Consider the following 14,732-nt stretch of genomic DNA (forward strand, 5'->3'; position numbering starts at 1 on the left):
AGCAAAGTTAAAAGAGAGAGAATAAGACTGGAAACATTCTTAGAAAGGAAGAGAAACGAGAATATAACAAAGAACAAATATGTACAAACAGAAGATCCAGATACAGTGAAACCAATACAGAGCGAATTTACAACATTATTGGAGAATCGGAAGAAAAAACAAAAGAAGAAACACATCGGAAGAAAAATTGGAAAATTCGTTCACACATGGTGAAGAGAAATACTTATTTCCAGCCAAAGAAGAGAAAATCCAAGACCCAACAATTTCAACAACATCCACAGATATTTCAGAAATATCTCCAATATTCAAAGAACCAAAGCCACTTTATAAAAAAAAAAAAAAGGAGAGACAATATAAGCTTGCCAAGTTGGATAATAAGCAAATACTAACAGTGGCGTTTAGGCAAATAACAATGGATCTTCACGAGAAGGGTAGATCTATAACATATCCCGTTCTGGAAGAAGTAGACAGGATGGAATTACGAACTTACGATTTACCGGCGAACGGATGGGAATTAGTAGATTTAATTGACGAAGCATTTGAACCACGGGTAATTTATTGGAATTTGAAAAATGTATACAAGGAACTCGTGAATGCTCATGGACGAATATATTTTGACTTCAGCAAATCCGGCAAGGAGGTATTGGTCCATACTAAATATGCATAATAAATTTACAAAATTAAAAATAGTGCAAAACAACACCCAAAGATCAAAAATTGCCACGATGGAATTAAGAACATTTGTTGAAATCAATGAAATAGACATAGTAAACATACAGGAACCATACACTGTCAAGAGCAAATTAACAGCATTTCCGCCGACAGCAAGAATAATAAAGGAAGGAAACGATCCGAAAGCAATAACGGTAATCATGAATAAAAATATTCAAGTACTAAACATTGCGCAATATTGTGACGAATGAACAGTATGCACGGAGGTAACCTTCGGTAACAAATCCTTTTGGCTGATTAATTCTTATTTCCAATATAGCTTAAATATACAGGATTTCATACAAAAAATACAAACAATAATTTAGCAAAATCAAAGGACTAATTTTATTATTACAATAGATGCAAACGCAAAATCAAGTAAGTGGGGCTCACCGATAATAGATGACAAAGGCGAAATCCTGGAAGATTTTATTCTACAAAATGGTTTAAGAGTTACAAAAAAATGTAACACACCAACATTCGCAGGTCGAGAGGGAAGTCCTTCATTGATGTTATTATAAGCACTATTCAATTAGAGGAACTAATAGTGAACTGGACAGTTCAAGACAATGTAACAGCAAGCGATCATGAAGTAATAACATTTAACATAGAAGATACCACTCTTCGAACAAAAGGTAAGAATTATAACATACGAAAAATAGATTGGGAACTTTTCGAGAAAAACCTGTGCTCATCACAAATTGATGACTACGACGACCTAGATAAATTGGTAACAGAGATAGAAAATAAAACAAAAAAATCTATAGAGGAATCAATTCCAGAAGCCAAGACAAAGAAAAGATATAATGACTTATGGTCCCCGAAACTAGAAAGACTAAAGAAGATAGCAAAAGCAAAAAGAAAAAGCTACCAATCTACAATAATTTCTTTACTTAAAGAAAGAAGACTAGAAAATTATAGGCTAGCGAAACATAAATATACGGAAGAATTATTAGCTGCTAAAAAGAAGAGTTGGGAACAATTTCTAAAAAATAATATAGAACTGGATCAATGGGGGCTTCCCTATAAACTAATCATGCAGAAGGTTAAAAACATAACGCTAACTACACTAAAGAATAATGATAATTCATATAAGAAAACAAGAGAAGAAACTATGCTTAAACTGTCAAATAACTTTTTCCCAAGGGATGACGTAAATGAAGAAACAGATCAACAACGAAAATTAAGGGAGGACTATAATCAAATTATCAAAAAAGAACATGAAGACCAAATAGACTTAGTAACAAATGAGGAAATCGAACAAATAATAAAGAAATTGAAATCAGGAAAAGCCTCTGGACTAGACGAAATAAAAAATGAAATTTATAAAAAGAAAAAAGAAATATGGATACCCTATTTAACTAAATTATGCAATACTCTACTAAGGAAGAGGAAATTTTCGCTCCCTTGGAAGGAATCAAAATTAATAATATTAATGAAAAGTGAAGATAGAAACCCAACAGATGTAAGCTCCTACAGACCAATTTGCCTCCTCCGGAATATTTCCAAAATTTATGAAAAAACAATAGCTTTCAGATTACAAAAATATAGAAATATTAAAGGAAATAACTTGCAATACGGCTTCAGAAGGGGGAAATCAACCGAAGACGCTCTAAATGCTTTTGTGGATAAAATTATGGATCGCAGGAGCGCAAAAAAGTACGTATTAACCTTGTTTGTAGATATAGAAGTAGATGTAGATATAGAATATGTGGCTCCCCTCGCTGGTACGAAGACTAAAAGAGCTAAAAATACCAAAATACCTAGTGAACACAATAGAAGATTATTTTCAATACAGAAAAATAATAATAAAAGAAGAGAGTGGAGATATAAGCATTAATACACAAAAAGGATTCCCACAGGGATCTATTCTAGGCCCATTAATGTGGGACATCGAATTTCAGCCATGCTTGGAAGCATTAAATAAAAATAAATGCGTAGATCGAGTAATAGCCTTTGTAGATGACCCCGCAGTAATATCAGCAAACACAAGAAGGGAAATAGAAGAAAATTCAAAAGAAATAATAAGAATATTACAAGATTGGAGTTCAGAAAGTAAACTTAAATTATCTAAGAAAAAAACCAAATATATGATTTTTGGAACAAAACTGGCAAGAGACCCAATCATCAAAATTGGAGAAGAAAAAATAAAAAGAGTAAGCAAATTCAAATATCTTGGCATTCAGGTGGATCATAAATTAAATTTTGGACATCACATAAATTATATTAGTGATAAAGGACAGAAGGTTACCAATAAACTAATAAATATAGCAAGTAATAAATATAAGCTTCCTATGAACTATGCTGCCAGCGTTTGGGCTCACAGGTTATTAGAAAACAATACACTAAAACAGAAAGTAGAAAGACCCCAAAGAAATATAATGATCAGACTAAGCGGGGCATTTGGTACTACTCCCGAAAATGCACTAGCTGTATTGTTGGGGTTAAAACCAATGCATTTATTAATAATCCAACGGGCGGCAATGTATTGGTTTAAAAAAGGAAGCAAAAGTAGGGTATAGGACCTAATAGGCAAAGGAATAGATAACATACAAGACATAGAACAAGTAATATTAGAAAAGTGGCAACAAGATTGGAATAACTCAGAGAAGGCAAGAAGAACACATAAAGTAATCCCAAACATAAGTGAAAGACTAAAATGGAACCATTTTGAACCATCTCCAGGTCTTGTCCACTTCCTCACGGGACATGGGCCCTATGGTCAATATTTACAAAGATTTGGCTTAAAAGAAGAAGGGTACTGTGGTTGTGGCGAATTTGGAACTCCGGACACTATGTAATGTGGTGTCCCCTGCTAGAAGACCTATTGAACGAGAGGAACAATATAAGAAGAGGAAGATTAGAAGATACGAGTATTATCACCGAAGAGAAAGACTTTAAAGTGTTGAATAGAATTACGGCTGAATTTTCCGAACTGAGCTAAAAACAATATGAAGAAAGGAATCTAGCAAACAGAAACCAATAAGGAATTAACAGATATGTAAATGAATTAGATTGAATGTGTGAACGTGTGTGTGGGTCGTTCCTTTCGGACCGGAGCTCTCCTCCAGGATTGTTGGTATTCCGCATGCCCCGGAAGGAAGCGCAGGAGTGAAAGTGGGATCGACACATCCCCGGGACAGACCGGATCGGAACTCCGGATGCGTCAGACCGGAGTGAATTTCGTGTTTCGGTGGTGGGTCATCGTGCATTCTAACATATAGCATATTAATATCTCACAGAACTAAGCAATGAGACAAATGAAGTTAACTCGAGTGAAACAAAACAGTGACCGTCCGCGATCTTGCGTTCGCGCCACTTTCGGTTCCGGTGCACACGGTGATGGGACACAACTGACCAGGGCCCGCACTAAGTGCTCCGAGTGGGTCCTGGACTCCAAGCCGTTGTATTGGGATCCGTGGACATACGCAAACAACCGAGGAACGTAAATCAAAAACAAAATCATTTCACATGAGATAGACCGGATTTAACGAAGAATGCACGAAAGGAAACGGAACAAGTGCAGTGTGTGTAGTAGAATTAGTAGTTGTGTTTCACACACAGGAGTGTGATAGTGTATTAGTGTAATATTATAAATACCAGTGTGGATAGTGCTTAATAGTGATAAGTGAAGTATGTGTTTCGACATTTAGTGGGATAATGTGGTAAATCAATAAGAAACCATACAGGAGAGAATCAAATTATATACGAAGGTGAAAAATCAAACAGGGAAAACCTGAACGAAATGAAACAAAGAAGAAGAAATACTACATGGATGGGCTAAGTATAGACCAAAAGCAATGAATGATGATATTTATGATAGGATCAACGTTAAACTCGACTTGAGTCAGAAACTAGAGTCGATTAGTTTGATTAGACAAAGAAGACTTAAATCATATTTAGATAACAGCAGTTAGTAGTTAGGATTTGCTTTTTTTCTTTAAATTTTATTTTGTTTTGTTTGTTTTGTTCTGTTCAATGTGTTGTGGTTTCGTAATCCAACCCTCGTCCTGGTCCTTGTCCTTGTCCTTGTCCCCGATAAAGAATAAAATGAATGATGAAATAAAGAAGGAAGAGAAAATTGCAATGATGATAGCCCGTTTCGGTTCAAATCTTCAGGTGCCGAAACTGAAGAGGCGCGTCTGAGCAAAAAAAAAAAAAAGTTCAATAACAGTTATTAAATCAAGAAAAGTCAGTTATATATTTTTTATCTCATGGGCTCTTCTTTCTTAATCTACATCCGATATTCTTGTATAAAAATTCTCAAATTAATACTTCTCATTACCTCAAAATTTAACAATAGTTATGGGTAAAGACGAAACTTTTTCGCAAATGCGATATGTGCGAAACGTTAAGAAAACGCGTGTTTCACGAAACCTCAAACTTTTCGCTTCAGAGCCAGAAATCACGTTTATATTATTGCGATTTTTTGCGAAATTCGGCATTATTTGCGATAAATGCGAAAAAGTGGAATTCTTGCTAATTATTGCTAATAATAACCAAAAAGCTCATTTTCAATATTATTTTACTTTAAAATCGTAGCATTTTACCGAAAACATGCACGACGCTAAATTAAATTCTCCATAAAATCCGTAAGCTTGCATGGTGTGATGTCACTTTCTGGGATTTTCAACGCCTCTTTTTCTGTCACTAAGGCCAGTCGGGACCCTTATGCTCACCTTGTTGTCGGGAAAACGAAAACTTGCAAAATAAATTAGTTAGCTCAAACAGGAAAATTTGGGTCTGCTACTGCAGAATTAAAAAGAATAGTGCTTCTCACCAGGCTGAAGTTGAAGTAAAGTTGTAAACTGTGTGTCAAAAGTATTGATGAAGCTGCAAAATTATACGCAAGCAAGTGACGACAATTCTGTGTGGAGAGTACGAAAAGCTCTGCTAGGTATTTGACCCAGAAACTGTTTCACTTCATAAAGATGTAGACATCAACAAAACTGAACTATTGTTTAAATCGTTGACTGTGTTTTGTGGTGAAAATGTTCATGATTTGTTGGTTACTTAACGGCGAATTTAAAAGTAAGGTTATTGAAGTTCTCAACAATGAAAATAAGGAAGTTGGCATTGTATAATTGTTAAACAGTTTAAAAGTTAACTACAAGTCTTTTGCTGTCAGCTCTAGGGATGCGCTCGAGTCGAGACATGTCTCGAATCTCGACTCGACTCGACTCGAATTCGAGTCGAGATTCGAGTCGAGACACACTTTGTAAAATTCGAGACGAGTCGAGACAAACGTATTTCTCGACTCGAATTTTCGAGTCGAGACACGAGTCGAGTCGAGACGGCTCTTAAAAATCTCGACTCGACTCGAATGTCTCGAAAATCTTTCTATAATTTTTAATATTATTTTGAAGAAAGTATTCACTCAGAAACAGCCTTGAAACCAATTCCAGCTTTTATTCCTTCAGAAAGGTACAGAACGCATAAAATTAATAGTTAATCTTTAAAGATCAAGATTTAATTTTCAGCTCAATTCAGTTAATTAGAACTAATAGCTAATGTCGTTGTATTTGGTTGTAATGCAAATATAATGATAATAATAATAATAATTGATTATTTAGTTTGTATAAAACTATTATCCGTAGTCTAAATCTAGTTTGTATAAAACTATTGCGATAGAGTGAACTTCATAAATTCTCTGAATGAGCAGTTGGTAGTCTATAGTAATTTAGCATAGTTATAATTATTGTGTTTTCGTTCCCATGAACGCAATAGGGTTACGTAACTTCTGGATTATTCGCTTGCCCAACTATTCTGAGGCTTTAATATGTTGCAGCATATCACGAGCTACGGATAATATATAATGTAACATTTGTTGTACATCACATATTATGATACGAGACTATTTTACATAGTATATCTTATCTAATATAAATAAAATAAAGAGTTTGTTTGTGTGTTTGTCTGTCTGTCTGTGTGCGACGTGGGGACCAGACGAGTGGACCGAGAGTTCCCGAAATTTGGTCACGGGTACCTTAGTCCAGGCCCCAGATCAAGACGAAGCGTTTTTTTTTTAATTTCGAACCAGAGGGTCTCGGGGGGGACGTTTACTGGGACCGACCTGGGGACCAGACAAGTTGACCGAGAGTTACCAAATTTTGGTCACGGATACCTTGGTCCAGGTCCCAGTCTAAGGCGAAGCGTTTTTGTCAAAATTGGAACCAGGGGGTCTCAGGGTGGCGTTTAGCGAGACATGTAGTAAAAGTAATCCAAATTGATCGACATTAGTGTCAAATCCATAGTTTTCACGGTCGCTGAGATCAATGGTGACACTTCCATCAGCGATGACTTGCAAATTCAGCTACTACTGTATGCGGGCCGGATGTCAGCGGGTGAGGAATACCGAGACATGTATAAATAGCCCATATTGATTGAAACTAGTGTCAAATCCATAGTTTTCGCGGTCACTGAAATGAATGGTGATACTTCCACAGGTGTTGACTTCCAAATACAGCCCCCATGCGAAGAATGGGTATATTAAGCTAGTATTACAATAAATGGACTGCTTGGATGCCAAGAACTAGTACAGATAAGTACCATTCACTTCTATGAATAGGTATTTTTTTAAAGGATTTTTGTAAACACTAAGTTATAAAACAATGAACTACATACAGTAGTTATGGTTTTGGTTCCCAACATAAAAGAAATATGGATTCTTCATGAGATATTGAACTTCAACTTTCACTCCTGGAAAATTTCAATTTTGGAGTTAGGCCACTTGGCATCAAAGCAGTTCACTGTAAGATAAATACACTCCGCACATTAGTAACATAGATGTTCAGGGGCCTTCGATTTCCATCCTCTCAAATGAAAGCTGAACGATTGCTTGATACATGCTTACTATATAGGAGAAATAGTGTATTAAGTTTTCGAGCTTTGGTGCGTATCCGTATTTACATTCTGATATAACTTTAAGTTCACACTCAAATCCAGCTAATTGTTTAATGCATTTCGAAAGCTTTTGTTTTTATGCAGCTCATTAAGGAAAATCTATTTCATAATCGTAACATTTATGTACTAAGAAACTATGAACGTAAAGTGGACTCGACCTAGCCCCGTGGCCGCTGTGACTCAGTGGCACAGCTCACACCCTTGGTGTGTGAGGACTCTGATTCTGTGTGTGTGTGTGAACTCCGCGGCTAGTGTACGCGTCTTTGCCGTGGAAGATTCGGGTTCAATTCCCGGCGCGAGCTCATGTAGTTCGGATTCCACGTTAATCAGTAGGTCTACATTTCATATATCCTCGCTGCTGAAAGAGACGGTAAAGTCAAAATCAACTCAACAATATATATGTGTGTGTGCTTATGTGAATTTCCTCATGGCTGTATGGTTAACACATACGCCTTGATCGCGGGAGACTCTGGTTTGATTTACGGTGGAAGCTCATGAAGTTGATACCGGTATCCCACTTTAAACTGTAGATCCATGTCTCATATAACCATAGATATAATATATATGCCATTGATACACTTATTTTCCGACTTGGAAGCCATCGAAAATTTCCGGACGCAGAGTCCCGTAGACCGAAAATGAGAAACATGGCTACAGAGTAAAACAGCCATAGAAATTTAAGCTTTTTAGGCTAACTTAATCCTTACATATAATGCAACTAGCTTGGCCAAGTTATAATGGAGGAAATGCTATCATTGCAACACTCTGAGAATAGAAAATGTTCGTCAGGTATTACTATCCCCCCCTCTCCTGCAGAATGAAAATCCTGACTAAAACTCAATATATATATATAAAACTATTTTGTGTAATGTAACAAACAGTGGCGGATAGTATTCATGTTTCCTTCCAGAGGGTTCGCTTCCATCTTCCTCTCCCCAAGAACTAAAATAAATTTAAAAAATTGCTATTACTTGTTAATCTTGTACAAAGGACGCAATTAAAGTCCCAGTGTAACACCCCTTCACATTTAGATTTTTCCCCTGGAAGAAAACCAGTTATTATTGTTTCTTGATTTCTCAGTCTCACCCACATAAACATACGAATAGAATTACAGGATAGGACATGTTTAGAGTGCTTGCACGTGACATTTAACTATATTTCTCATCAAATATGTCACAGATGAAAATTTCCGTTTGTACTGCCTCTATTTTCTGGTACATATGTTTCATTTATGTTATGTTGCAAAAAAAAATTCGTTAGGAAACAAGTACAGACTGCGCCTGTGTGCCTGACAAAACGTAAATGTACTGGATAATTATTTCTTCACTTTCTTCCAGAAAAAAAGTAACCCATCTCATGTCGGCTAACAAAAGGAGGTAGCGGACCAAAGATAGCCGTTGTTTACCTAAGGTTGTTACACAGCAGGGGTTTCATTCAGTCAGAGGGAAAAGAAAAATAATTTAAGGTTTCTACATTTGTTTTGAAGTGCAATATACTTCTTCCTTTGATTTTAAGAACCATTTCCTTCTCATTTGTCTGCATCAGAAAAAAATGCAAAAAAATCACTAGAATGTGCCTATTTACCCAAAGTACGTACTAGATCACTAGTTCAATAGTAAAATCACTAAATCTAGTACGAAATCATACATGTGGCATCCCTGGGTTGGAGCGAAAGTAATGGTTGGAGTAAAAACTAGTCCGTATTTCTACTGCGTTCTGTTGTTGAATTCACAGAAATGTTCAAAAATAAATTCAAGAAGTAAAACACGATCCTACAAAAGACTGTTTACTTGCTCACTGGTTTTAGTATTGTGAACTGAAACTCAAGTGCGCAGTCATGTTGAATACTTCTGTCCCTTTCTACTTTACAACTTGAGGTGGGATGAGGGTCAAGATAGATCTATTGATATACCGCTAAAGGAAGTGCTTCAGTACAGAGTCGGAAGCGGTATGTATTGTTTATACTACTTACAACGTTACCCCCCACATAAAATATAAATTCACCCTTTCTCCCTTCCCTTTTTCGAATACAATGAACCGACTCTTTTGCCGAAGAAAGATGCGAAAAGAAAATTGAAACATCTGTGTCTAAACTTTCTTTGAAGCGCAGTCTTTTGTATTTGTAAGGTTTTGCGAGTGTTTTCGAGATAGTCAAATCTTTTACCATGGACTCCTCCTGCAAACTGACCGTGAGTAAACACCAGATCTCGCTGTGCTCAATTTCTCTCGCACACGTGAAATGGGTTTGTTGTTTCCAAAACAAATAGGAAGTTACCTTGTGCTTTTGCATTTCTGCACGCACACAGGTACCATTGTTGTTTTAATGATCAGAAGAAATATCAAAAACCATCCGATATATATGATACAAAACAGCTAACAGAGGGAGGCAAAGATAAAAGTAGGCCTATACCAAGTTTTCCGCGTGGTACCATTATGGAGAATAAACATTTGATAAAGTCACGTAGATGCGCTTAAACCTATTCCATCTGTCCTTATAATTTTTCTGGTCTCATCAATTTCTCAGGAGAATACGTACAACTTATGTCCAAATTCCATATATCCTCTTTCTAAACTAATGAGTAAACTCATTAAGAACACCAACTGATATCAATAAACAGGAAAGAAAACAATACTTTATACTTCTATCATTTGGTACACATCTCTATGAAGCACAGCTTGTTTCTTTTCGAAATAGCTCCTTCGTGTCACAGCTGTGGTTAGTTTTGTTTTGTGTTAGGATGAAAGAGAGAAATGCAACATTTGCTTCGCCGTGAATTATATATATTATTAAGATGAGCGGTGATAAGCGAGGTTTAACAAAGAGTGCCTTTCGGATGCCCAATTTAACGGGTAGTTGCAGTCCGTGTTGAGAATCGAACCAAAGCTATGTAAGACATGTTAATATTGAGCTCTTTTGTGGTAAAAGTGAACTTCAGAAACACACAAAAGACTTGAAACATCAAGCTAATATAAAGCAATTGAAAAATAGCCTACCTATCGCTGCATTTTTTCTGTGGCCAGGAACATGCAGTGTGTAGCAACAAGAATCGTGTTAAGGACTTTTTTTTTCGAACATAACATTCCCTTCCACACCATAAAAGACAATATAATGTTTGTTAAAAGAAAGTGCACATAATATTTTTAAATTTTGTTTGTGATCCTATCATGCATAATTATAAATAATGCCTTTCATACTACGAGAATGAGTTCAACTATACGTCATGGCCCCTCTAAAGTGCGGCCGCGGTGGCTCAGTGGTAGATCGTTCACCTCTGGTGTTTGGGGACCCTGGTTCGATCCCAGCTCGCACCAAGTGAACTTTGTTGTGGACAAACACCGTGTGCGTGGGTTTCCTCGGGGTTCTTCCGTTCCTCCCACTTTCTTCAATCCACGATTTCACTAATTTCTCATCATCACCCCTCTCCTTTAGCCTAACCGGCATAACCGTGGGACGTAAAACTCAAAGATTTCACTTCATTTTTTCCCTCGAAAGCGATATGTTTCAAAATTATTTATTGTTAGATATTGTAAATTTACGGTATCTATTTTAGTGGACGGGAAATTTTGCATCTAATCGGATAATTTCATGGCTTCTAACAGGAATTCGCAGTTACGAAATTTGCATCACTGTCTTTTGAAAGGATCCCTAGAAAAAATACTACTAGAAAATAACTGAAAACACAAAATGGATTTGATAGCCAAATTCACGTCATCTTGGTGCGTCATCATTTTTCTTTAAATATTTGTATTTAGTATTAGATTAGAGTTTAGTGTCCCTTTCAGCATCAAGGCTATATGAGACGTGAACTTACAAATTAACGTGGGTTCAGAACCACAGGAGTTCCCATCGGAAATCGAACCTAGGTCTCCCGCAGCAAAGACGCGTACGCTAATCATATGGACAAGGGTGTTCGATATTTAGTAATGTGTACATAAAGTTGTGAAATTGCGCTTGTATAATGGAATGCAATTCCTTCTACTGACATAAACCTTCACAATACTTAGCTGGACAAAGTATCTTTAAAAAGAAAATGTCACTCTTTGTGTTTCAGTTCCTGGTTCGACTGAAGGATGGAACAAATTGCAATGAGCGTTTTTGGATCCTACTTTGTGTAGTTGATTCATCATAAACTTGGTATTTGATATGGATATGAACTATTACACTTATTTGGTGTTTATTTCTAAATAATAAGTCCTAATACAACTTCATAAAGTTGTAATTCTTCTTTAGTTTGTATCACTTTACACAATGACAAATCCAAAAGGTGTATTGTATCGGTGCAGTACCAGTTTATCACGTTTTTCAAAATGTTCCAAAACCCAAAGAATAATCTTTAATTTCTGATATTTTAGTCGTCACAAATTACAATTTTATAATGTAGTCAATGTTTATAATTACTGGGCAGTTGGGCGTTTAAACTAATGTCATCATAATAAAGTCAAAACCATAATTTTGAGTTGAATTGATTCTGAGTTTAACGTCCCGTTCAGCAGCGAGGCTATGTGAGACGTGGACCTACTGATTAACGTGGAATCCGAACCACATGAACTCCCACCGGGAATCAAGCCCAGGTTTTCCACGCCAAAGACAAGTATGCTAACCGTTAGCCACGAAGGAGCTCCACCATAATTTTAGTGGGCGATAAGAAATATCTCGCCAGTGCTTTTACAATAAATAAAATTTTATAAGTATTAAAGAATAGTGGTAAGAGATTTTATAATAGCTCTTTTATTTATGAGATATGAGTATTTTGAAAAAAAAAACAACTAAAGAATAGGTTGGCGGAACCACAAAAGACTCGTAAAATAAACTTTCTTATAAATACATACGCACCTTACTCACCTTTTATAATTGCTATGCTTACGTTCTCCATAAAAACAGAAATTCTCTTTTAGTGATACTTTACACAAGATCATGAAGTGGGTTCAAATTTAATTAAAGGCAAAATACAATACAATAGTCCTCAAATATTGCCTCAAGTGAATTTAAAGATTTCTAAACACTAGTGCGAAACCGGGCTCTGCCGTTGCGATCGATTTACAGGTCTTGAGACGAAAGTAAGAAGGGACTAACGCACACAGTAAGTAAAAACAATTAATATGCCTGTAACTTTCCCCCAAATGGGTGTATCTTAAAACTAACCTCACCATTATTTTTCTAATTAAATTCTAGCCCGAAATTATGTATCATATTACCCTAATCCCATTTTGAAAACTTGACCTTAATTCAAAATGGCGGATTTTAAGATGGCTGCCATCAAGGTCATATCTACCATACGACTTCCCCCAGGACTTATATGTATCCACATGGTTTTTCTTCACTTTTCTTCATTAACGCTCCGTTTACAAAGGGTAGTAAGAGACTTCTGTAGTAATATCTAATAACCACATCACAACTCTTAAAAGTTATTTAAAAAAAAATAGAAAACATGCACCAGGGCAAAAATTTGTCATCACAAGTAATGATGCATACATGCCTTCTATCAGCAAAAAAAGTTTCATTGAAACTGGAGCCGGACATTTGAGTGATGTCCCTTGTGGGATGTGATTGAACGTCACGTCAGAACACATCGCCCCCCTTCCCGGAATTTACGGGAATTAGGTGAGCTGAGTGAGCACATGTGGTGCCAGCTCTCTCCAGCGACCTATCAAGGATCATTGCGTGTATACCAAGACGTGTCGCCGTTTTTATCCATGCCAAAAGTCGACATACTGACAATTAGGTAGGTAGTCATGATGGTCTGGCTGAAGTGTGCGTATATTTTAACTCATATATTTTGTCTCGACTCGAATTTCGAGACGTCTCGACTCGAATTCGAGTCGAGTCGAGACAGAGACTGTCGAGTCGAGACACGAGACGAGACAGAAACATATTTTCGAGTCGAGACACGAGTCGAGACAACATTTTCTCGAGTCGAGTCGAGACAGGCTTAAATCTCGACTCGACTCGACTCGAATGCATCCCTAGTCAGCTCGTTACGTTCAATATGGTTGCCAGTCTCGAGTGTTAATGCCCAGAGATATTTTTCGAAGTATAATATGATTTTACTGACAGAAGAACAAACTTAAAAGAAGAATTGGTAATGTTTTCTTGCATGTTATCCTTTAACTAAGGATGAGGTTAGAGGAAGTACTTTTGTATTAATTTCTATTTCCAGATAATACATTAGCTACAATGTGCACCTAATTAAGGTATATCCTCATTTTTGTATTAGATATACACCTTACTACCAAAAATATACTGTTTACAAGTACCATATTTTTTTTAAAAAAAAAACTTGTGCTATATTTAAAAAAATAAATGCGAAAATTGTGATAATTAATGCTACAAAATATCAAAATTGTTGCGAAAATATTTCGTCTCTAGTTATGGGCATGCAAGCAGTGTAACTATATAAATCGTGTATATTATCAACAAAAAATACTAACATTTTCCAGCGCAGATATTAGTTCTTGTTTATTATTACAGAGGTTGTTCAGTCTACATTTGGTCAATTTCGACTTACCTAAAAATTTGGAAGAATCCATGCCGTCAGGTCTGTAAGTGCTCGATGTGTTTCCCTTCGTTCCTAACAACAGCCCGACAGCGTAATTTCCACTGTAATACGCTTCTATGAAGAACTGGGAGGGGAATCTTGTCCCATTCCCTTTGCACAGCTTTCCAAAGTCCTTCCACAGTTGTCACACGCTGTTTTCCCAAAGCCCGCTTCAGCAATCCAAATCCACAATAGTCTATAGGACTTACATCTGGAGATTTAACAGGTATCTCATTGAAAGGTATCACCTGTATATCACTTGCCGCCTCCATCTCCCTGTAGAATGCGAGGGACGATCGTGAGGTATGTGATGAGGTCTTGTAAATGTGAATGCGCACCAGGTTGGCGTCATTTCCGTACATTGTTGGAATCTCATGCTCGTAGATCGGCCGCATGATCTGCTCCTGAAGATACTGCGAATTTATTTTGCAGTTCTTCGCCACCCTACGAATCTTCAGTTTATCTCGGTAACAGTAAACAGTAACGACCATGTACCATTTTGGGAAGGATTCTTTACAGACACGGACACAGCTTCTGAAGTTCTTGGCGCCTTTCTCTCGGTACATGATGGCTCTCGGTTTG

This window comes from Thermobia domestica, chromosome 5, assembly GCF_964235325.1.
Source record: "Thermobia domestica chromosome 5, izTheDome1.hap1.1, whole genome shotgun sequence".
Lineage (NCBI taxonomy): Eukaryota > Metazoa > Arthropoda > Insecta > Zygentoma > Lepismatidae > Thermobia > Thermobia domestica.